Source organism: Macaca nemestrina, chromosome 8 (genome assembly GCF_043159975.1).
Source record: "Macaca nemestrina isolate mMacNem1 chromosome 8, mMacNem.hap1, whole genome shotgun sequence".
NCBI classification, from domain to species: domain Eukaryota; kingdom Metazoa; phylum Chordata; class Mammalia; order Primates; family Cercopithecidae; genus Macaca; species Macaca nemestrina.
In genome coordinates this window covers 137,981,261-138,005,435 of record NC_092132.1, presented here as the reverse complement: position 1 = coordinate 138,005,435, position 24,175 = coordinate 137,981,261, and the positions used below count along the sequence as shown (strand labels likewise).

Below are 24,175 nucleotides of genomic sequence, written 5' to 3'. Positions count from 1 at the left end.
TTACACTGTAAGGGATATTTTAATTTTATGGACTTTTGAATTTTAATTCTTAGACATTACCTTTATTATTATTTTCTGTCTAGAACTTCTATATCTGGATATTTGCACTTCTGTGGATATTTCTCAGCTGTTCAATCATATTTGTTTCCTTCTAAGAATGTACTGGTATCCCACCTTACAACTGATGAATTCTTTCTTCAGCTATATTTATTCTCATATGCAATCTATCTATTATGTTTTTTATTCAACTGTTAACTTCTTTGCCTCTAGTGTTTCTATTTGATTATTTTTCATTATATCTTATTTTTGTTTCCTATTGATAATACCTTCCCCTGTATCTTGTTGCATATTTTGTCTATTTCAAATTCTGACTCTTCAATTTTAATACATCTGCTGATATGTTGTCTAATTTACAGTTTTTAATTTAAAGAAGATATATTCCTGAAATTTTTAATTTAAATAAATTATATCTTAGTATTTTGACATTTAATAATAGTATTAATTTGGCTTGTCCCTGACGAGATAGATATGTTGCCTGTTAATATGAACTGGGGAAAGGCAGAAGAAGGAACCTAGGTCAATCCTTAGAGGTCCAATGTTTATGAAGGGATGGGCTTTCAGGTGAAGAACTCAAGTTACCACAAAGCAGAATTAACCACTCCTGTTTGGTTTCACCGCACCAAGTAACTTTTGAAGTCAAACTTGCTACCTTCAAACAGCAAGGAAAAGGAAGACTGCTTAAATTGTCATCCATCAGCCCTGGAAGTTTGGAGGAAACTGAATGAAAGAGAGAAAGCCAAGGCTGGTAAGTCCTCATCCATTAGTTTTCCTCAATTCTCCACCCTGTCAGGGATTTTGCATTGCCTTGATTTTATCCCTATTGGCACCTCCAGCAGAAGGATGGGCCATTGGAAGTATTGGCATTCAAAGGTTTGGGCAACCATTGCCAAATCCCACAACAAACAAGAAGGCAAGGGGTAAGCCAAGACACTATTTCTACTGCTCTTTTCTAATTTATGCTTTAACAGCTGAGCCAAAAGCCCTTTGCTGTCAGCTACAGGCACCTACCTGCCTTGTCACATACCAGTTCAATGTAGCCGTCTTTCTTTTCTAAGGATTTCTCACCTTTTTATGAGTCTGCATCGAGTTTTCCTTCTCCCCCACAGTTTCCCTCGGGTTGATTTGCTGGAGAGCAGCAGCAGCTTGTGCTAATTTGCAGTCTTGGCATAAATTGGAAACTCTCCTCCAAGCGGGTTTATGAAGAGGAAACAGAAGACAACATTGCTGTAACAGAATCAAAGTAGACTATTGAATAGTCTTCTGAGATATATAAGATCCAAATTCTGGAAGAAACCTCAAACATCTAATTCTACATGTGACTACCCTGCTGGAATACTTAACTGTTAATTCCTTTAACAATATGGTCTCAAGTGAATGGACTAGATAGACAATTTTAAAGTGCAGAATAAATTAAAGAAAAGTTTTATAGTTTAAAGTTTAAATTACTTTAAATTTTGACTTAAAACTTGACTTAAAATTATCTTTGTTTTAGTAAAGAATGAAAAACAAATTTGAGAAATCTTCAAACTGCTTTCCACAGTGGCTGAACTAATTTACATAGCCACCTGCAGTGGAAAAGCATTCCCTTTTCTCAACACCCTTACCAGCATCTTTTTTTTTTTTTAACTTTTTAATAACAGACATTCTGACTGGTGTGAGACAGTATCTCACTGTGGTTTTGATTTGTATTTCTCTGATGATTAGTGATGATGAGTATGTTTTCATGTCTGTTGGCCACTTGTGTGTCTTCTTTTGAGAAGTGTGTGTCCATGTTCTTTGCCTATTTTTTTAATGGAATTATTTGTTTCTTGCTTGTTGAATTGAGTTCCTTATAGATTCTGGATATTAGGCCTTTGCTATATGCAGAGTTTGTAAATATTTTTCCCTATGGTGTAGGTTGTCTGTTTATCAATACTTTGTTTCTTTTGCCGTGTAGAAGCTCTTTGAGTCTTACTTGTCAATTTTTGGTTTTGTTGCAATTGCTTCTGGGGACTTTGCCAAAAATTCTTTGCCAAGGACAATGTTGAGAAGGGTATTTCCGAGGCTTTCTTCTAGAAGTTTAAGAGTTTGAGATCTTACATTTAAATCTTAAATCCATCTTGAGTTAATATCTGTACAAAGTGAGCTACCATTTGACCCAGTAATCCCATTGTTTTGTATAACCCCAAATGAAAAGAAATTATTATACCAAAAGACACAGGCACTCATATGTTCATCTCTGCGCTAATCACAATAGCGAAGACATGGAATCAACCTAGATGCCCATCAATGGTGGACTGAATTTTTAAAATGTAGTACATATACACTATGGACTACAACATAGCCATAGAAAAGAAGGAAATCCTGTCCTCTGCAGCAACATGAATGGAGCTGGAGGTCATAATCATAAGTGAATTATCACAGGAACAGAAACCCAAATATGGCATGTTTTCACTTATAAATGGGAGCTAAACATTGAGCATACACGAACAGAAATATAGGAACCATAGACACAGCAGATTACTAGAGAGGGGAGGGAGAGAGGGGGACACGGGTTGATAAAACTATTTGGGTATTATGCTCACTACCTGGGTACAATATACCTATGTAAGAAAGCTAAACATGTACCCCCATATCTAAAATAAAAGTTGAATTTCATAAAAATAGCAATAAAATATGTTACAAAAGAAAAAATAGATTTAAATACTGTTAAACCTTAAACTACAGATAAATTGCAAAGTTCTAGGTAAAGTGTCTAAATCCCTACTTTTAGCTGGGACATCTATTTGAGGAAACCTGTATCCAGCTCTTCAAATATAATTTGCATTGTGGTTGCAGAATTCACAATTTTGAGGCAATCATCACATAATGCTGCTGGCATTGGTCGTGAAAATAAATCAAAGCATATTTAAGCCTATATTTCTGAAGCATGTTAACTGTCCTAATACCAATCTCTTAATGTCCTCATGACAGGAATATTTTATTTTTACATTTTGGTTTCTCTTATATTCCCAGATATAGAGCCCACATTAAATGAAAGCTAACTAAACAACTATTTGGGAGTTCCTAGAACCTACTCTTTTCCAACCATCTCTCTAACTGGACTACCTTTGTTCCTCAAATTCCACCACAGTAAGTCTTTTAAAGTTAATCACGATTGCTCTTCATTAAAATGCAAGAAACCCTAGAAAGAAAGATATTTTTACCTACTGGTATATAATTGTGTATTATTTTATCAGATTCTTGGTATGGTATTGACTGTACTATAGTCAATGAATTAGTACTGAATACCCGGATTTAAAGCAGGCTTCAGAAGACACTGAGGAACATAGATCAAAGAGAGCTGGTGAAAAGTTTTAGGACACCAGGTGGGACATGGAAGCTAGCAGCACCTTTAGGCCATTTGCCAAAGTGGGGAAAGGAGAAAATATTTTAAAGCAGGTGGGAGTATGCTGATGTAACCACCTTCTTCACACTTTCATTTAGAGCCACTGTGCCCAAGAGACTGAAAATACTTGCGAAATTATTACACATATCTCAAAGTCAGGGCTATAAATTGTGATGCAACAAAATATCTGACTTTCCCAGAACGACCACCCAGCTTGCTTACACCTCCCTGCACAGCAATATACACAGGTTCCAATTTGAGGCCCTGTTTAGAAATTTCTCACCTGTCCAAAGGAAATTCACCTGAACCTTCCTCTCTACTCCACCTAAAACGGATGAATCATCCTTCTTTCTGGTTGTGGAATGAATGAATGAATTCATTTCTCAGAAAAGAAAGTTAATACTGAGATGATGGAGGAAATGTTGGCAGATATTCATATATGGACAACTTTTCCTCATCTCTAAAATCCTACTATGCCTAAAGCCAATGTTCAAGTTACACTTATTTTAATTGTTTTGCAATATTTAGATACCTAAGTCAGAAAAGCCAAAGGAATTCCCAAGCAAGGGCTTTCCTTTGCAATTATAACCCCTCTAATCCTATCCCAAATTCTCAGCTATCTTCAAAACAAAGTCAGTGGATTTCTGGGCATAATTAACATCCAGACTAGACCATTCTTAACTGCCTTGTCATCTGTAACACAAAACTAATGTCAGGAAATGCAACTATACCTATTGTTAGCTGCATTACATATTTCAAAAGAGAAAAAGATATTCCATTGAATGAATACATCTTTGGGTCAATGTCTTTTTACTTTTTCAAATATTTCCTTATTTGAATTCCTTTGGGTCAATGTCATTTCGCATTAGAACCCCAAATTCGAATTCCTTTTTGAGATTCAAAACAACCAGTTGTTGGTTTCACAATAGTTCTGCAAACGACTGAAAGTTCTTATAAATCCCTGAAGGAACAAAAAACCATGATAGTTTTTATCTACCTAACATTTTGAGTTTTGATCCTTTGGTTTTAGTTTGATATGCTAATATTTTATGCAAGTAATTAATAATAATAATTTTAATAAACTCAGAACATCTGTAGAAGGTACAATTTAGGCAACTACTAAATTATGCCCTTTTTTCCTGGACTCATTCATAGTTTTAAAACAAGTTAGTGGCCATTAAACATAATATATTTCCATTTTAAAGAAATTATTTAAATTCCACAAAATATTTCATGCGTGCATGAAAATTTGAACATGTAAAACAAAAACAAAAATATTAGAACTTGTAGTTAGCAGTCTGTTTCAATGTTCTAGTTCAATTTCTATTTTTTCATCTATCCTAGAACTATCTTGATTATATTATTAAATGAATATGTTGGGGTTTATAAGGTGAAATTAATTCCAATCTAGCAATTTCTAAATTCATAATTTTATAAGGCCTACTATGTAAAAATAAATACAAACAGATCTCTTTGCTGATTTTATAACTAAGGAAATGTGAATTGAATAATTAGGATATAAAAATACGTTATACTACAGTTGTCTGAGAAATGGCTACCAAAAACAAGATTCATTTTCCTGTAAATGCAAAAATTCACTAAGCTGTTCGTCAAATAGTTTTTCTCTTTCTACATTTTTCCTTGTACTATCTCCACTAAAAGAAGCCTAATATATTTATGATTCAGGCCATGTCTTTATTGGAAATAGTGAAAATAAGATAATACATTCAATATTGGTTCACTTAAGGTAAGCCTAAACTACAGGAGATAAAGAATGCCATTAGCCAAATAGAAACTGTCTTAAAGATATAACATCCAAGAAGATGATGACAACAGCATAATATGAAACTCCAATTAGTTAGCAACCTGCTTTGGTGATAAGACTTGAGCTCATAAGGGTATGCATCCCAATAAAATAATTCAAAATGTGGAAGAAAAAACAGAGTGTGACATCAGAAAACTGCTGAAATTACTTCTATTTGAATGCTTTTTTTCTGACCCAGTGAGGTATAATTTATCATGAAATGAATGGAATAATATTTGACAATAAGAGGAACCACTAAGAATAAATTAGGCTAGATTGCTGTGATACAGTGTTTTGCTTACTTGAATTGGCTACAAGTTTCTTTGCTAAATTCAAGTTGTTTCCTATACTGCTTAACCTGCCAAATTCATGTTTTTTGTTTTTCTTTTTTGAGACAGAGTCTCGCTCTGTCGCCCAGGCTGGAGTTCAGTGGCCTGTCTCGGCTCACTGTATCCTCTGCCTCCCGGGTTCATGCCATTCTCCTGCCTCAGCCTCCCAAGTAGCTGGGACTACAGGTACCTGCCACCACGCCCAGCTAACTTTTTGTATTTTTAGTAGAGCTAGGGTTTTACCATGTTAGCTTATGTTTTGATTTAAAATGCAGTAATGAAAAGAAAAAAATACACTGGCATTGTTTTATATGGCAAAGTTATTTTTAGATATTAATATATTGTACAAACAAATTGATTGTACTCATTCTCGTTGACCTTAAAATTCTGTTATTCTGCTATTTTCCTAAAGAATATGAAGATGCAGTATGAATGTTAGTGTAAAAAAATCTTACAAAGGTCTACCTGGCTTTGATGACCCGTCATTACACAGGAAGATCGGTGCTGCTACTGGCGCTGAATTCTCAATCGTGAAAGAGCTGCTCCACAGTCACGGAAACATTTGTTAATTTGTGAATCCATACCCCTTCACTCTAGCTTGACCACATACTAGGTTGCCTCTTTGATGCCAGGTTCCACCCTTTGACTTGAATTAACCAGTGAAATGTAAACAGAAGTTACAGGAGCCGCTTCCACGCACCAGGTGCAAATCTTGTCTCATTTTCTTCTACCTCTTTCCTCTCCGGCACTGCCACACGTGAAGTTGCTCATTGCCTGGGTTCTGGACTGAAGATCTTATCCAGATGAGCACCAGCAAGTCTCAGACATATAGTCTGAGCAAGAAACTATTGTTGATCTTTTTTAAGTTTTCTGTTACTGCAGCATAATTAAGCCTTAGATCACTAATAAAATGTGTATTTAGAAGACTGGAAGAAATATATTTTATCAATTTTATCAAACATATTTATATCAAAATGTAAACAGTAACTGATATGCTGGAGAATATGGGATCAAGGTAATATTTTCACTTTTTATTTTTCTGCACTTAAGGAAAAATATGTATTTAAATACTGGAATCAAAATAATGCTTTATATGTTCTCAATTATTTGTAGGACCTAAAAATTAAAACAATGGAACCCAAGAAAATAGAGAGTAAGTAGAAGGATGGTTACCAGAGACTGGGAAGTGTAGTGGGGTTGGGGGAGAAAGTGGGGATGGTTAATAGGTACGAAAATCATTAGAAAGAATGATTAAGAACTAGTATCTGATAGCACAACAGGGTGACTATAGTCAATAATAATTTAATTGTACATTTTTAAATAAAAGAATATAATTGGATTGTTTGTCACAAAAGAAAAATGCTTGAGGGGAGGGATACTTCATTTACCCTAATGTGATTATTATGCATCGCATGCTTGTATCAAAGTGTCTCATGTACCCCATGAATATATAAAACAATGTACCCACTAAAATTCAAAATTAAAAAAATCCTTTATAAATACTATAAAATCAAATGCTTTGAATATATTCATATGCTGTTCTAATTCTATCCATTGCAGGCAGTTAAAAATTTACTGTGATAAATAATGCATCCTAATCTCCCTAAATGGGCAGATAGAATTACATACTTTTTACCTTCTAACTCTGGACGAATAGACTTATCTACTGGCAATACAGTGGACAAAGAAAGAAGTGTGTAGAAACCCTGAAGCCCTTACTGCCCAATTCTTCATGGCACCAAGAGATATTCTCACAGTCTGCATCAAGATGGCTGGTGGCTGGTGATAGGTGTAACGCTAGTAAGTACTTCTGTGAAATTAGTTATTTGCTGGATCGAAAACTTCATTAGCTTATTTTGAGGGAGAATCATCTTCAGAGCACCCTCTCAACTAGCAGGGTATGCCCCATAGGCGTTTGGGCCAGAAAGCTCATCCTTGAGTCAGTCCACCCCATTCCCTTCCCCTACATTTGCATTTCTGTTCCTTAAACTGCTTCCTGCTTCCATTCACGGAAGTAAGAGCCTCCTCCTCCCTCTAAAGATCACACCACCGGAAGCACCTCTCCCCTAACCGGCTTTACTTTTTCCACTCCTAAACTTATTTTATTTTGTATTAGTTTGTCTTCATTAATAAAAGTTAGAAACTTTGAAACAAGAAAGCAAAAAGTATTTAGTGATTTTATAAAAATATATGCCACGCCTCAAGGAGTGATAGAAACTTAAACATTTTAAATGTTTACATTCTGCTCATTTCTCTCTTTATTGGTGCAAAATAATCATAGCACTATTCTTTAAGACTACCCATAAATTCACCTCAAGAAAAACAAGATTTAAGCAAAGATTTAAGTAATGTTGTTTACTAAAATATTATTTATAAAAGTTAACAATAAAGAGAAAAATTAACATCGATTACACTGTTATTTCCAACGAAGTAAATACGTTGAAATAATTAAAACTTGTGATTTTTCAAAGAAGTTTTGAGAAAATAATAAATACTTATGATATAATGTTAAATGGAAAATAGTTTAAAAGTATGAATATATAACATAAATATTCCTATTTTAATTATTTCAATTAATTTAGAGAAAAAAATGGAAGGAAGCAACAAGCTTCTCAGATCACATAATTAGGAATTACAAGATATTATTACTACCACAAACTACATAGGTTTTGTGTTTTCTGTATGCTTTCAAATTTTTCAACAAAATAAGACATCACTTTCACAACTATAGAAAAACAAAGGAATCTCTGCATGTACACAAATTCCACTTTTCAATAACTCAAACACTATTCAACCAGCTTCTTAGTTGAATTAATAATACAGCATCAATACAGTATCCATTTTAAAATCTGCACAGTAAAAATAAAAATTAAAATTAAAACTATTTCTCAAATATTTTGAGAAATAAAGTTGGCTACTATGCTCTGTTATGCAGCTGAGGAAAAAAAAAAAAAATCCTAAAGCTCTTTCCTGGCAGCACTGCAAAATCCCAACATTAATTAGGGGGAAGTGGCATACATTTTTACTCATAGCGCTCAGATTGTGTCCTAGAGATTCAAGCACTTGCCAAGAGCAAAACTGAAAGTTATTCACTGATAGGGAAACAGCTCTGGCCTCCTGACTTCTAACAGGACCTTTTTCTTTGTAAAGGAAATCACATTTTAAGTGTGCACATCATTTCACCTCATGCCCGATATTTAGCCGTAAAGAATGGTTAAAATGTGAGACTGGACTTTACCTTTAAATCTCATTAACTTTAGTAGGGGGCAAATTTTTATTTTTTATTTATTTTATTTTTATTTATTTATTTATTTATTATTAATTTTTTTCTTTTTTTTTTTTTTAGATGTTGTCTTGTTCTGTCGCCCAGGCTGGAGTGCAGTGGCATGATCTTGGCTCACTGCAAGCTCCACCTCCTGGGTTCAAGCCATTCTCCTGCCTCAGCCTCCCAAGTAGCTGGAACTACAGGCACACACCGCGACGCCGGGCTAATTTTTTTGTATTTTTAGTAGAGATGGGGCTTGGGGTTTCACCGTGTTAGCAGGACGGTCTCGATCTCCTGACCTCGTGATCCGCCTGCCTCGGCCTCCCCAAGTGCTGAGATTACAGGCTTGAGCCACCGCGCCTGGCCTATTTTCATTTTTGATGACGGAGTCTGGCTCTGTCCCCCAGGCAAGAGTGCAGTGGGGTGATCTCAGCTCACTGCAAGCTCCGCCCCCCGGGTTCACGCCATTCTCCTGCCTCAGCCTCCCCGAGTAGCTGGGACTACAGGCACCCGCCACCAGGCCCCGCTGATTTTTTTGTGTTTTCAGTAGAGACAGGGTTTCACCATGTTAGCCAGGATGGCGACTGGGCCTCCCAAAGTGCTGGGATTACAGGCGTGAGCCACCGGGCCCTGCCTGCAGTAGGGGGCAATTTTTTAAAGCTTTTCTTTGAATTTAAAATTAAACTTAACAGCCAGGTGCATACATTATTGTAAGAGACAAGTCGTTATTAAAAACATATTTATTAGGCTCTTAAATGACCTGACTTTACTGTGGCTATACCAACTTTGACAGAACATTAGCTAAATCTTTCATGAAGTATTTGGGATAGCAGCCTTTATACCTGTTGATGTTACAAATTCTAAGATAGATTTAAAACAAAATAAATAAAAGAATAAAGCGTATATTTACAGAACCTTCAATTAATAATGGCTTCTTTCAATAGTACTATTCCTCCTCAGAAGGCACAATCTTGAAATACTAAACATTTTTTATTCTTTTTTAAATTTTGGTATATTTAGTGGCTTCATTTTCTAATTTTGTTTTCTGTTGCTTCTATTTTTAGGTATTCATGTTTTCTGTATGCCCAACAGTAAAAATTGACAGCCTAAGCCCTGAACTTAGGCCCACACAGAATTTCCTATAAGATGCAAGCATCAACATTTATAACTGAAAATGTCAATTATACTTACATATCATGTAAGTTATATGTAAAATAAAAATAATAAAATATGTTGCAAAAGAAACAAAATAGATTTAAATACTGGTAAACTTTACAGATAAATTGCAAAGTTCTATGTAAAGTGTCTAAATCCCTACTTTTAGCTGGCACATCTATTTGAGAAAACCTGTCTCCAGCTCTTCAAATATAATTTGCACTGTGGTTGCTTGAATTCACAGTTTTGAATCTATCATCTTATAATGCTCCTGTCACTGGCGGTGAAAATAAAGCATATTTAAGCCTATGTTTTTGAAGCATATGAACTGTCCTAATGCCAATCTCCTAATAGCCTCACACCAGGAATATTTTATTTTTACATTTTGGTTTCACTTAAGAGTCGTGGATATAGAGCCCACGCTAAATGAAAGCTAACTAAACAACTATTTGGGAGTTCCTAGAACCTACTCTTTCCCAACTCTCTCTCTAACTGGACTACCCTGGTTCCTCAAATTCTACCATGTTAGGTCTTTTTAAGTTAATCATCACTCTGCATTAAAACATCACTGAATTGTGTTGTTTTTCTAGTGTTCATAATATGCTTTTATTATTTGTATCTATAATTCTGTCTCTGATAATTTCCCCTAATTCATTCTACATTGCTTTTTCCTCTTCCTGAGTCTTTCCTCAGACGTCCACATTACTCATTCCCCACATGAGTCAAGTGTTGACTCAGATATCCCTCCCTCAATGGGCCTTCTTGAACCATCCTATTTAAAATTGTAACTGTCACTTTCCCCTTTATTTTGCACCATAGCAGTCATCATCATCTGACATACTTCCTGGTTTCCTGTTTATTTTGAACTTTATTCATCTCTGCCTCCTCTAATTAAAGTTCCCTGGGAGCAGGGTGTTTGGGCTATTATTTTTTATACTGTGACATACCCATCATATTGAAGAGGGCCCAGCACAGTGTAAGTGCTTTATAAATAATTGCCTAAATCAAGGAATGAATTCTCCATTTTGCTTACTTGTGTCTTCTCCCTTGTTATTTTCCCCAACTAGTCAATCCATGAATGTGTTCATTTTATTAATCTTTTAATAAACCGGCACTTAGGATTCGTTATTCACTTTTTAAAATTATTTGTATCTAATTTGTTGATTTCTTTCCTTCACCTCTGTCCATTTGGTAGGGAGGGAGATTTGTTCCTCCATTTTAGATTTTCCTTTTCCCAGCCTTTTTGTTTTCATTCCCATTCTATCATAAGTATGCAGCTTTGTCTCTTAAGAGCCTATGACAATAAATACTCTTAGCCTCATTCTTGAGTGTAATTTAGCTGGCCATTCATCACATTAAAAAAAAAAAGTATAAACTATGTAACAGGTTTTTAAAATACCCTAGAAAACTGTGATCTGTGTTTTGATTCATTTTATTCATTATTTCTTTTTTCTTTTCCTGGTGAATGACTGTTCAAATAGTGGTACCCAGTGAGTTAACAGCTGTAATCAGACTTGCATTTACTGCTGCTTTTTAAAAATTGATTTAATGGGGTTGAACTCATTTTACCACATTTGATTATTTAACTGTAGCTTTTCAGTCTATAGGTATAAAAGGTCAAACGCTAAATTTGAGTACTTTAAATGAGGAGTAATTGAGGTTGTTATATCAAGAAAAGATTTAATGGTTGGTGATGACATACTATTTACATGACTAACGATTTTTTACTTTAAGATTTATTCGCTAATGCTCTCCTGTATTACCACAGGAGAGTTCTAGGGCTGAATATTATTCAGATGAAATCAAAACTTTGAACCTAATCAATTTTAAACTGTTCATTTGAATATCTATTATAAACCATGTACATTCACTGCCATAGTTGTAATTAACTTAGCTTTATGCTGAGTTGTAAGCTTTTTTATTTAATCAAAATATACTCATTTTATGTTTGCAAGATGAAGAATATAAAATCTGTCTGTTGACAGTGGAATTTTGCAAGTAAACTGTTATTTTGAAACTTTTAAGTACAGAGTAAAAAAAAATATGTCTCACAGAAAGGCAGCCAATAAAGTTGCTTTCAGCATCAACATGAAAAGGCTTACATGTTATTTATGTTAGGGATATTCATTATTGGATGCTGCTAAAAATCTATAGGGTTCATTTTCTTAATGTGATCGTTTATATTAACTGAATCCTTTTCTTAAAGAAGGTAGGATATGACCAAGGTATAGAAAGATGATTTTAGGTTCAAATAGGAGCTTTTGGAGTCATGATTACAGCATTAAACTATCTGTTTTTCCTCTGGTTTTGAACCAAAGAAAATTATTTACTTTGTGTAATGATACGGTTAAGCATATGAAGTATAAAAGTGAATTAGTACAGAAAATTAAATCTAATGTGAGCCTGTTATGAACTAAATATTTGTTCTCCTCCCTTCAAATTCATATATTGATATCTTAACTTCCAATGTGATGGCAGTGAGAGAGGGAGACGTTGGAGGTTATGAGGTCATAAGGGTAAAGTCCTCATGAATAGAATTAGTGCCTTGATAAAAGCAGCCCCAGAGAGCTCTGTTGCTGTCTTTCTACCACGTCAGAATACAAGAATGTAGAAGTCTGCAAAGGGAAGGGAGCTCTCACCAGAACCCAACCATGCTGGCACCCTAATCTCAGACATCCAGACTCCAGAACTGCAAGAAATAAATTTTTGTGGTTTGTAAGCCACACACTCTATGGTACTTTATTATTACAGACCAAACTGATTAATACAGAGTCCATGAATTTTGCAAATTCATTTCGTATTTAGATTGCTGGAAATGAATATAGAATATACTCAACTAATCCCTCAATTTTAAAAATATAAAAGACCACAAAATGATCAGGGCAAAATTGCACAGAGAGGAACTAGTTTTCCAGAGATGAAGGGCATGAAGTTTCCAGTCTAGACTCCGTCATTTAACATTGAGCTACCCTGAGGAAGCTACTTTTCTAACTTTTTACACTAGTGAAAGAAAAATGTAGGTAAGATAAAGTGATTATGAAGATAAAATGAGCGGCAGACACCCTGTAAGTATTTCAATGTAATGACATTTTATGTGTGAGCTCATTTAATTTTTATAATAATCCTGGGAAGTAGGTAATATTAACTTCCCTGTTTTAGGTTGACAAACTAATGCATAGAGAAGAAACTTGCCCAAGGTAGTAGAGCTGGTAGGAAAGAGAGTCATGATTCAAATCCCAGCCATCCGGTTTCAAAGCCCAGGCTCTTTACCACTACATACTATGACCTACAAATTGGAGAAGTGTCTTAGCAAGAGAAATAACAAGAAGCCAGGTATATGTATTTTAATTGTGACTCTTGTCCTGTCCTTTGGACCACAGTCTTTTCAATTTCAGGCTTATAATTTTCTCCCCTGACTTTCATTCTTTCTACTCTCCTAGCAATGATCTCTCAATTAGTTATTGTTTTAATTTTTTACTTGACAAATTATAATTGTACACAGTCATGGGATACACAGTGATGTTTCAGTACATATAATGTGTAGCGATCAAATCAGGGTAATTAGCATATCCATCATTTCAAACAATGATTATTTTCTTGTGTTGGGAACATTCGATATTCTCCTTCCAGCTATTTGAAACTATGTAATATATTATTGTTAACTATATTCATCCTACAGTGGTATACAATATTGAAACTTATTTCTCCTGTCTAGCTGTAATTTCATATCCTTTAACAAATCTCTCCCTTCCCTCTGCCCTTCCCATCCTCTAGTATTCTCTGTTCTACTCCTTACTTCTATGGATCTCTCAAATCTTATCAACCCAAATCTCTGCCTCAGCATTTTTCACCATCACCATCCTTTCAAAACTACCTCCTTTTATGCTGGGAAAACGGCAAAAAAAAATTTTCTTGAACCCATCGAGGACCTGAGGTCACAGGTAATCAAATAATCGGAATTCCAAAGACAAACAAGACACTACAAGAAAATATGAATGGGTCCTTCAGGAAACATAAAATTGTGTCAAGTAAACAAAGGTATGTTCAAGCTCCATTGAAGAGTGAAGCACTGCAACTTAAGCAAATATATGCCACCTGTTACAAAAAATACAGCTGTCAGGCTATGAAGCTGGAATGGGTTGGGTTCCTATATAAGCAAACCTAAGCCCAACTCAATGCAAACAGTAAGATGGAATTTACGCTCAACCAATCAGAAGCTGACAAACTAATCTCTTACTAGGAACTTTGCACTTTTATCAATCAAGTATATTTTCTTTCGTGTTTTACAAAATTTTCCATTCTAGCCTCCTCAATGGAGTGCTAAACCATTTGAGGTTTGGTACTACCAGGCCTGTGAATAGTTGAGTGCTCAAATAAACCCCTTAAAATTTCAATGTACCTAAATGTATCTTTTAATACAATGGGTACACATAAGATTGGTAAACATAAGAAAGCTGAATAATAACAAGTATTGACAGAGAGGTATGAGAGGTACAAACCTCAGGTACTGCTTCTGGGCATGTAGGCAGAAATACCTACACCAGAGATGAGCTGACTGAACTTAGGAAGATAAAGAACAAAGTAGAAATCATGGTTCCCAGAATATGCCCAAGAAATTTCAACAGGACCATAATGAGGCATGCTCAAAGATCCTCATAAAATTCTTGTTTGCTAAGAAGACAGTTGATAGATGTCTATCACAGAGAGAATTATGAAGATACAGTAGCTGTTTACTCAAGTTAGATGGAATGGGTATAATATAAAACCTAAAATTTTAATAAATCTTAAATGCCTAATGTTGTGGGAAAAAGAAAGACAGACAATAATATTTACCAATTCTTGATTTTCTCTCTTTTATAGTGCTTTAATTGCTTCTTGAATCTTTACAAAACCGCTTTTTCTTCATCCCATTAAGTTTTTGTTTGGCGGTTTCAAGGTATTTGTTCATGTTCTAATTTCCAGAGTTAAATGTGTTAGCTCATTTATTTTTATTCATTTTTGTTTAATTTTGTTTAATAATGAAAGTTATTCAATGACTTATAATTTGCCTCTGGTTGTTGGTTTTGTCATAGTTTATATGTTTTAATACAAAATGTTGTAATAGAAATACTGTGTAAATTGCAAATTAATTTCTTTTTTGACCATGAAATTATTTTTCAATATGTTTCATACTTCCACAGTGTATTAAAGAAGTAATTTTTAGTCTGTGGCTAATTTCCAGGTCTTTTATTGTAATCAGACAACGTATCATATTTAAAAAATTCACTTCTTTAGATTTATTGGCTTGTTCAATGTGTCATTACTTTTTGAAATATATTTCATGGACTTTTAAAAGAGGTGAATTCTTGTAAGAAACTGAAATTGGCATATACCATTAAGTCGAACACTTAGTTTAATATTATAATTCCAATTTTTTATTTTCTTTTTTGATCCTACAAAAATCAAAGGTATTGCATTGAAGTTTAATATCCAGTTACATTCCTGTTCCTTTTTTCTTATATTCTAATAATTTATTATGAGAAAATAAAGCACACTTAATAATTTATTAGGTTTGCAATAGTTTATTTCCTCAATACTATGATTTTTTCATGAGTAATATTTTGATTAAAAATTGACTTTTGTTATGAAAAATTGTTTTTGAGCTAGTTTATTAATATTGGCCTATAATTCCTGGTAACATTCTGCTTTTTGTTTGGTGCTCTTATTTTCATATTTCTATTTTTAATTTGTTTTGTCACCTTATTTCAGGTTATTTACGTTAACCAAATCATCAGGAATGAAATGCAGTATTTTGCATTTGAAAAGAAAAATAATTTGCTTAAGTCAATACGTTAATTACCCTGGAACCAAAAGGAGAAGAAATAGATACATTGATTTGAAACTCCCTTGTCTAACCAGTAAAACACAGAAACAACCAACAAGCACATACAAACCCTAGACTAGATACTGTTTTCTGCTGAATATCAATAAGTAAAGTGATAGATGGTTGCATTTCAAAGCTGATCACATGAAACTTAGGAAGTCTGGATATCTACAAGTAACTTTTATCTACAAATAACCCTTCAAATCTTATTGTGCAGATGTAAATCTGATACTTAATTTTTATTTTACATCATGGATCAGCACATACATTCTTTCTCTGTTCAAAGACAAAGAATATTTTCAGACTCTCGTTTCTCATTACAGTTCCCAAATTACTTTATGACTCAGAATCCTGCTTTTCACAATATCACAATATCTGATTAACCACAATATCTTAGAAATCCACCTTGCTACATGTGCTAATTATAAGTTCACAGACTCTGATTCTAGTCATTATTTTATTAACCATCTTTGGAAAAGGAGAGAGAGACAGAGAGTGAGAGAGAGAGACTGTGTGTGTGTGTGTGTGTGTGTGTGTGTGTGTGTGTGTGTGTGTGTGTGTGGTGATTATGCTTTCTACATTAAGAAAATGTAGGTTTATGATGTTATAATTTTTTACCTCTACAGTTCTATAATCTTAGATTTACTTTAGCCTCTTTTCATCATCACCATATCTTAAACTAGATCTGCATAAAATTATCTCTTTTCTGTCTCTGAGGCTGCTGCTTCCATCTTATTTCTAAATACATAGGATATATCAAATTTATTGCACTTTTTGAGATACTTCTTGATAATGCTTTTCTTAATGTTGCTACTTATGCAATGTTCTATAATTTATATAAGCTGTACTACCACATATAATCAAACTATTTTTTCTAATATTACTACACAAATGTATGCATTTCCTTAAAGATTACCAGCGCATAACAAATATATCCTAGCTCTCAGGCTGGAGTATCTTACTGACTTCTTTTCAAATAAGACTTGATAAAACACGAGCAATATTTGCCCTCTTTTACTGACAATAAATCTAGATCCATAAAATTTTGTATACCATCCATAGTCTTCTTTCTTTCTTCTTTGTTTCTTTCTTTCTTTTTTGACAGGGTCTCACTCTTGCACCCAGGCTGGAGTGCAGTGGCACTATCGTGGATCACCAAAACCTGGACCCACTGGACTCAAGTGATTCTACCACCTCAGCCTCCTGAGTAGCTGGGACCACAAGTGATTGCCATCATGCCTGGCTAATTTTTCAATTATTTGTAGAGATGAGGTCTTGCTATGTTGCCCAGGCTGGTCTTAAATGCCTGGGCTTAAGCGATCCTCTTGCCTCGGCCTCCCAAACTGCTGGGATTACAGGCCTGAGCCACAGCACCCAGCCTACCACAGTCTTAGCGTCCACCATTTTGGAAGGAGTAGGCTCACAAAGCCAGCAGGGTCAGTGCTAAATTGTTTTAAAATAATAGTATGTTCTTTATGCAGTTCCATACATTGGAAATGTTATTATGCAAATCGCTGCTCTCTTGGCTGCAAGTCTTCAGTTTGAGTAAACTGCGGAGGTGATATATAGCTTTCAATAAATTATTTCAGCTTTTTGTTCGTCTCAAAATATCATTGCCTTTACTTTTGAAAAATAATTTTTCTGGCTATAGAATGGTGGGCTAACAGGTTTTTGTTGTTTACAAAATTGTTCTACTGTCTTCTAACAAGAAGACTCTTGTAATTCAAGTATGTTTTTCTGTATGTGTTTTAGCTATATCCCCCATTCTCTTTCTCCTCTACCCTTCTCCTCTCCTTTCAATATTTTATTTTGACTTTGATTTTTAGCAGGTTATACTCTTCTATTACTATGTATCTCACCAGCAGTATATGAAAATTCCTTTTGCTCTGCATTTTTTTTTTTTTTTTTTTTGAGATGGAATCTCGCTCTGTTGCCCAGGCTGGAGTGCAGTGGCGCAGTCTCGGCTCACTGCAAGCTCCACCTCCCGTGTTCACACCATTCTCCTGCTTCAGCCTCCCGAGTAGCTGGGACTACAGGCGCCTGCCACCACATCTGGCTAATTTTTTGTATTTTTAGTAGAGAAGGAGTTTCATCATGTTAGCCAGGTTGGTCTCGATCTCCCGACCTCATGATCCACCTGCCTCGGCCTCCCAAAGTAACGGGATTACAGGCGTGAGCCACCGCATCCGGCCTGTTCTGCATTCTTGACAATACTTGGTCTTGCCTAGGTATTTCATTTTAGTCATTCTTGTGGTTACATATTGATACCTCATATTGACTTTAATTTGCATTTCCATGCTGACTAATGATATTGCATACTTTCTCATATGTCTGTTGCCTACTTGGAGATCATCTTTTGTAAAGTGCCTGTTCAAATGTTACTCTTTTCTTTTAGATTGACTGTAGTTTTCTTTGCAGAAATCATTGTTATATTGTTTGTAGGTTCTTTGTGAGATATATGTACTGCATATGCATCCTCCAAATTTTTAGTTTGCCTTTCCTCTCTTAATGCTATCTTTTGGTGAACATAATTTAAATACAAAAATTTATTTTTCTTTTATGAGTAATATATTCTAATTTAAGAAATATGTGCATAATGCATATGCATAGACCTATGTTTTATTATAAAAGTTTTATTGTTTGATCTTTCACATTCATATCTGAAATCGATTTTTGAAAAAGATACAGGGAAAGTTTATTTTTTTGTCTGCATGTAGATAGATACCTAATTGACTCAGCTTTGTTTATCAAAAAGACAGTCTTTCATCACTGCCACCAATAAAACAGGAAACTACATTTATTTATATTGGCTTCTGGCCTCTTTATTCTATTTATTTTTTTCCAGTATCATGCATGTTAATACCTACAGTTTTTAATGTGTTCATGTCTGACATGGTCAGTCTTCTAGCTTTGTTCTTCCGGAAAGCCACCTTAGATACACTTGATTTCTTGTATTTCCTCATTATTTTTGAATCTGTTCGTCAGTTTCCACAAGATATGACTACAACTATTTTTATACAGTTGCATTGAATGTATAAATCATTGTGGAGGAAATTGACAACTTTATACTAGCAAAGGTTTAACATGAACAGTGTCTATTATTCCATTTAAAGAGGTCTTCTTCAGCCTCTCAACAGCAATTTATTTGTAGTCTCCAATATCAACCTCTCAAACATTTTGTTTATAAACATTCGGCATTTTATGTTCCTCACATGATGTTATTTGTATATTTTATTTTCTATTTGCTTATTGATGGTATATAAAATATAGTATGCATTCAGCCTACTTTCTAAAATCACTCAGTACTTTTAAGTTTGGAAATTCTTTAATAGTATAGCAGTTTGATTCTTCTACATACACTATTGTGTTATCTGTTTTGTAAACTGATTGTATTTCTTGCTTTCTAATATTTATACCTGATTCGTTAACAAGTTTTCTTATCCATCACTGGCTGGAAAATCCCATGTATTATTGGATAGAAGAAGTGATAACAGATGTTCTAATTCTATTCTTGGCCTTAGGGAGAAATCTATTAGTATTTTACCACTAAGTATGGAGTTGGCTGTAGGTTTGTTTTTAACCACTCTTTAGAAGGATTACTTCATTTATCTTTCTAAGAAGTTTTATTATGAATGACTGTCAAATTTTCCAAATATATTTTTCTCCATCTGTTGATATGCTTATATACTTTTTCCATTTTCTGTTGAAATTTGGAGTTACATTGATTGAGTTTCACCTTTTAATCAACTTTGAATTCCTAAAATAAAACCCACTTGGTCCTGATGCATTAAACTTTATATATATATTGCTGAATTAATTTTTCCAAGATTCCTTTAGATTTTTGTATCCATAATCATAAGAGATTTTGATCTGCAGCTTTCCTTTCTTGTAACGACAGAAGTTTCAGTATCAGGTTGTAGTAGCCTCAAAAATTAATTTGGAAACTTTTTTTTCCTTTTCTATTCTCTAGAAGATGTGTTGTTGCTTATATGTTTGATAGAATTCTCTTGCGATGTCATATGGTTTTCATTTGAGAAAGTTTATAAGTAAAAGCTTAAATTTATTTTTAGAAAAAAACAGGCTTATACTGGCTTTTTTGCATGATTTTAAACTTCAGTTTTTTCAGAACTTTGTCCATCTTATCTCGATTGTCAAATGTATTGATTGATGTTTTTCAAAATCAGTTGACGGTCTTTTTGGGGAAGGGAGGCGGTTAAATTTTTCCTTTAAATAATTATAGACTCATAAGAAGTTGTAAAGAAAAAATGTACATAGAAGTCTCATTGACTCTCACCCAGTTTCTCCCAATGGTAAAATCTTGCATATCTATAGCACAATATTAAAACCAAAAATTAACACAGATACAATCCACAGAGATTACTTGAATATTACCAGTTTTACATGCACTCATTTATTCAAGAGTGAGAGAGAGGGAGAGAGAAAGAGAGAGAGAGAGACAGAGTGTGAGAGTGTGTGTGTGTGTGTGTGTGTGTGTGTGTGTGTGTGTGTGTAGCTCTATGCAATTTTGTAACATAAATAGATTGGTGTCACCATCACCACAACCGGGTGTGCAAACTGTTTCATGATACGAAGCTTCCTTGTGCTGCCTCTTTATAGCCATGCCTATCCCTCTTTCCAATTCTAATCATGGTAACCACTAATCTGTTCTCTATCTTTATAATTTTATGTCAAAAGTTAGATAAATGGAATTATACAGTGTGTAACCTTTTTAGATTGGCTATTTTCATTCAAAGATACATATAAGCTATTGAGCGTTATCAATATTTTGTGTCTTTTATTGCTAAGTAATACTCTATTGTATGGAAGTATTGCAATTTGCATAACTATTCACCTATGACAGGGCATCTGAATTGTTTTCAGTTTTTGAGTTATTATCAATAAAGCTGCTATGAACATTTACATGCAGGTTTCTATGTGAATGTCACTTTCGGTGTCTCTGATATATATGCCTAAGAGTGTAATTGGCAGGTCTTTAGGATAAGTTTACGTTTATTCTTATAATAAACTACCAAACTATTTTCTAGAATTCTGTACCATTTTATATGATTACCAGCAATTTATGAGCAATCTAGTTTCTCCACATCCTCACCAGCATTTGGTGTTATCACTATTTTAAATTTTTGTTATTTTAGCTATTCTAATAGGTTTGTAGTGATATCTCATTATTTTGGTTTCCATTTCCCTAGTGGCTAGTAATGTGGAATATCTTCATGTGCTTATTTGGCATCTTTATATCTTTTTTTGGGGAACTGCCTGTTGATGTCTTTTGTATATTTTCTAGTTGGATTGTTTTGTTTATTACTCTTACATTTTCAGAGTTCTTTATATGTTATAGATATAGGTCCCTTGTCAGATATACTGTTTGTATATATTTTCTCCAAGTATGTAGCTTGGGTTTTCATACTCTTACCAGGGTCTTTTATAGAGAAACAGCTTGAATTTTTATAATATCCAATTTATCAGTTTTTTCTTTTTTAAATCATGCTTTTGGTGTCAACTCTAAAAACTGCCTAGCCCCAAGCCTCAAAGTCTCTTTTTTCCTCTCTTCTAAAAGTGTTTGTTTTACATTTTACATATAAGTCCATGATTCATTGTAAGTTAATGTTATAAAGTATATTTCTTAAGATATTTTTATTGTTACTTTATTTATTATTTATTTATTTATTTATTATTTTATTTTGCCATGTTGACCAATTGGACCAGCACCAATTGTTTAAATGGCTATCCTTTCATTCAACTGTTTTTGCACTTTCATTAAAAATTTTTTGGGTCTGGGTATGGTGGCTCATGCCTGTAATCCTAGCACTCTGGGAGGCCAAGACAGGAAGGCTGCTTGAGCCCAGGAGTTCGAATCCAGCCTGGGCAAGATGGTGAAACTCTGTCTCTACAAAAAATTTTAAAACATAAAAAAATATTAGCTGGCCATAGCAGCACAGGAGGCTGAGGCAGGAGGATCACTTGAGCCCAGGAATTTGTTTGTTTGTTAGATGAGTCTTGTTCTCTTACCCAGGCTGGAGTGCAGTGGCGCGATCTTGGCTCACTGCAACCTCCACCTCCCGAGCTCAAGCAATTTTCTGCCTCAGCCTCCTGAGTGGCTGGGATTACAGGTGCCCGCCACTACGCCCAGCTAATTTTTTTGTATTTTTAGTAGAGGCGGGGTTTCAGCATCTTGGCCAGGCTGGTCTTGAACTCCTGACCTCGTGATCCACTCGCCTTGGCCTCCCAAAGTGCTGGGATTACAGGCGTGAGCCACCACGCCTGGCCAAGGAATTTAAGATGGCAGTAAGCTATGATCGCACCACTGCACTCCAGCCTAGGCAATAAACCAAGACCCATCTATTTAAAAAAAAAAAAAAAAAAAAAAAAAAAGGAGCAAAACAAACCAAAAAACCCATCAGTTTGACAAGATTTCTGTGGGACACTTATTATGTGTTTTTTATGCTATTCCATTGATCTATGTGTTGATCCCTCTGCCAGTATCACTTGATGCTGTTTTGATTATTTCAGCTCTGTGGTATTTTCTCAATTCCAGCAGGATGTTTGCTCCCACTCTATTCTTCCTTTTTAATGTTGTCTTAGGTATGTCACTTGCCTTTCCATGTAAATTTTAGGCATCATGTATTGCCTTTTTAATGTCTGTAGGATCTATGATTATGTTCTCATTTTTATTTCTACTATCAGTAATTTGTTTCTTCTCTTTTGTTCTTTACTCATTTTAAATTTTGTATTTAATATTTCAATACAAACATATATGCTATAATACATTAATAATTTAGTATTAATTATTTTTACTTATTTAAGCCAAAGTTCATCCATTTTATTTGTCTTTTTGGAGAACTAACCTTTGATTATATTGGGTTATATATTCTTTTTAAAATTACTGATTTTACCTTTAGTACTTATTATTTCCTTTCTGCTTTCTTTGGGTTTTCTTTGTATGCCACTGATAGCTTCAGTTTATTGCTACATAAGACATCTCAAGTCTCTAATCCTAACCGGGCATACTATCCAGTTCCTGAGTTACCTGTGGGGGCTTCACAGTTATCTGAGTTTTCTCCCATTATATCTCAAGTAACTCAGTGCAAAACTTTCAACTTTCCTCGGCCCTAAAAAGTAGATTCCAGCTTTTAAAATTATCATTATTTTTAAGTTTTCATTTTTTAGTGGGAGCTGTGACCAGGACTATTTTCATAGCCAAGATGGTCTCTACTTTTTGGCAAGAGCCAATACACATTGGTTCTAATTTTCTTTGTAGGAGCTGAATTCCTGGCCATCTATGCTTATATTCAGTCATGTAGAACTCAGTTGGTTTTGTACTTCAGTGCACATGTGCTGTTTTGCACTTCCATTTAGACTAGTCCACTGAGATGTTTGTCATGGATTTTAGCCTTTATGTCTTCTTTAAATTTTCCAGTTTATCAGTCATTGCTATGTGATAGAAGAGACAGGGTGGAAGGTTTATACAAACCTTCAGTGTTGCTGGACCAACTACTTCCAAGGGTAATTTTGCAGTTATACAATCTTAGGGGGAAAAATGAAGAGAAAAAATAACTGTCAAAAATATTTCAAAGTTATTCCATATAAGTGGAGTCTGTGTTCCCAATATAATATCAGACTTAGAGGCAATATTTTACAGGACAAAAATCACAATCTGTAGGAGGTGGGTCCTTTACATTGCAATATACATTCAGTGTGGCAGGGATTTTGCAAGAGGAAGATAAAAATTTTGTTTGTTCTATTAATTCTTAAATCTTTAATTTTGTGGATCTAGATCTTGCTGCCTGGTTCATTTCAGAAGCAAAAGGAAGAGGGCCTCTTTAATATTTAAGTCATAAAATAGAGCTCATTCATCCAGAAGTAGTGATGCAGAATGAGTGCAGTGGGAATAGCTATCAGGAAGCGTAATGATATTACATTTATCCCTTTTAAAAGATAATTCAGATCTACTTGACACAATTAGGGGAGAAATGAGAGTAAGTACAGGCTTAGAAATTCTATCAGTAAGATAAATGCTTTAAATGAAGATCAGTTAAGAGGCAGGTAGAGTGCTTAATGCTCAGAACAAGTGTCAGGAAGTGGGCAAACTGATAGAATCAAAGCTATGAAAATCACCAGGAAAAGTTAATAGGCTGGCAAAGATAAGCAAGCCAATATTTGGAAAAGCTAAATAGTTGTGCTACCAACAGAGTGACTCACTGAACTACAGAATTCTTATTTCCTTTAATATTTTTCTCACTGTTTGTTTCTATTAATACCGGTTAGAGAGGAGGCAGATATACTCCTGGGAAAAGGTAAGAGGATCTCTGGAGTA

General features: G+C 34.5%; 1 protein-coding gene and 1 long non-coding RNA gene across 22 annotated transcripts in view; one reads left to right on the top strand and one right to left on the bottom strand.

The window, feature by feature from the left end:
• The window catches only part of LOC105463752 (macrophage scavenger receptor 1), a 764,939-nt gene that overhangs the window by 605,147 nt on the left and 135,617 nt on the right, over positions 1-24,175 (bottom strand). For all 16 annotated transcript variants that reach the window (XR_011607204.1, XR_011607203.1, XR_011607205.1 and 13 more), the window contains one exon: positions 1,126-1,284. The gene's annotated coding sequence lies outside the window, so the exon portion shown is untranslated. The remainder of the gene's footprint in view (positions 1-1,125; positions 1,285-24,175) is intronic.
• LOC105463747 (uncharacterized) lies at positions 1,280-22,203 on the top strand. Of its 6 annotated transcripts, XR_011607210.1 has the most exons (7): positions 1,280-1,375; positions 3,055-3,171; positions 5,973-6,575; positions 6,674-6,713; positions 7,121-7,360; positions 9,890-14,916; positions 16,949-22,203. It is a non-coding gene; the product is annotated as an uncharacterized lncRNA (long non-coding RNA). The 6 variants fall into 6 exon arrangements; XR_011607211.1 differs by lacking the exon at positions 5,973-6,575; XR_011607208.1 differs by having other exon boundaries at positions 5,973-6,713.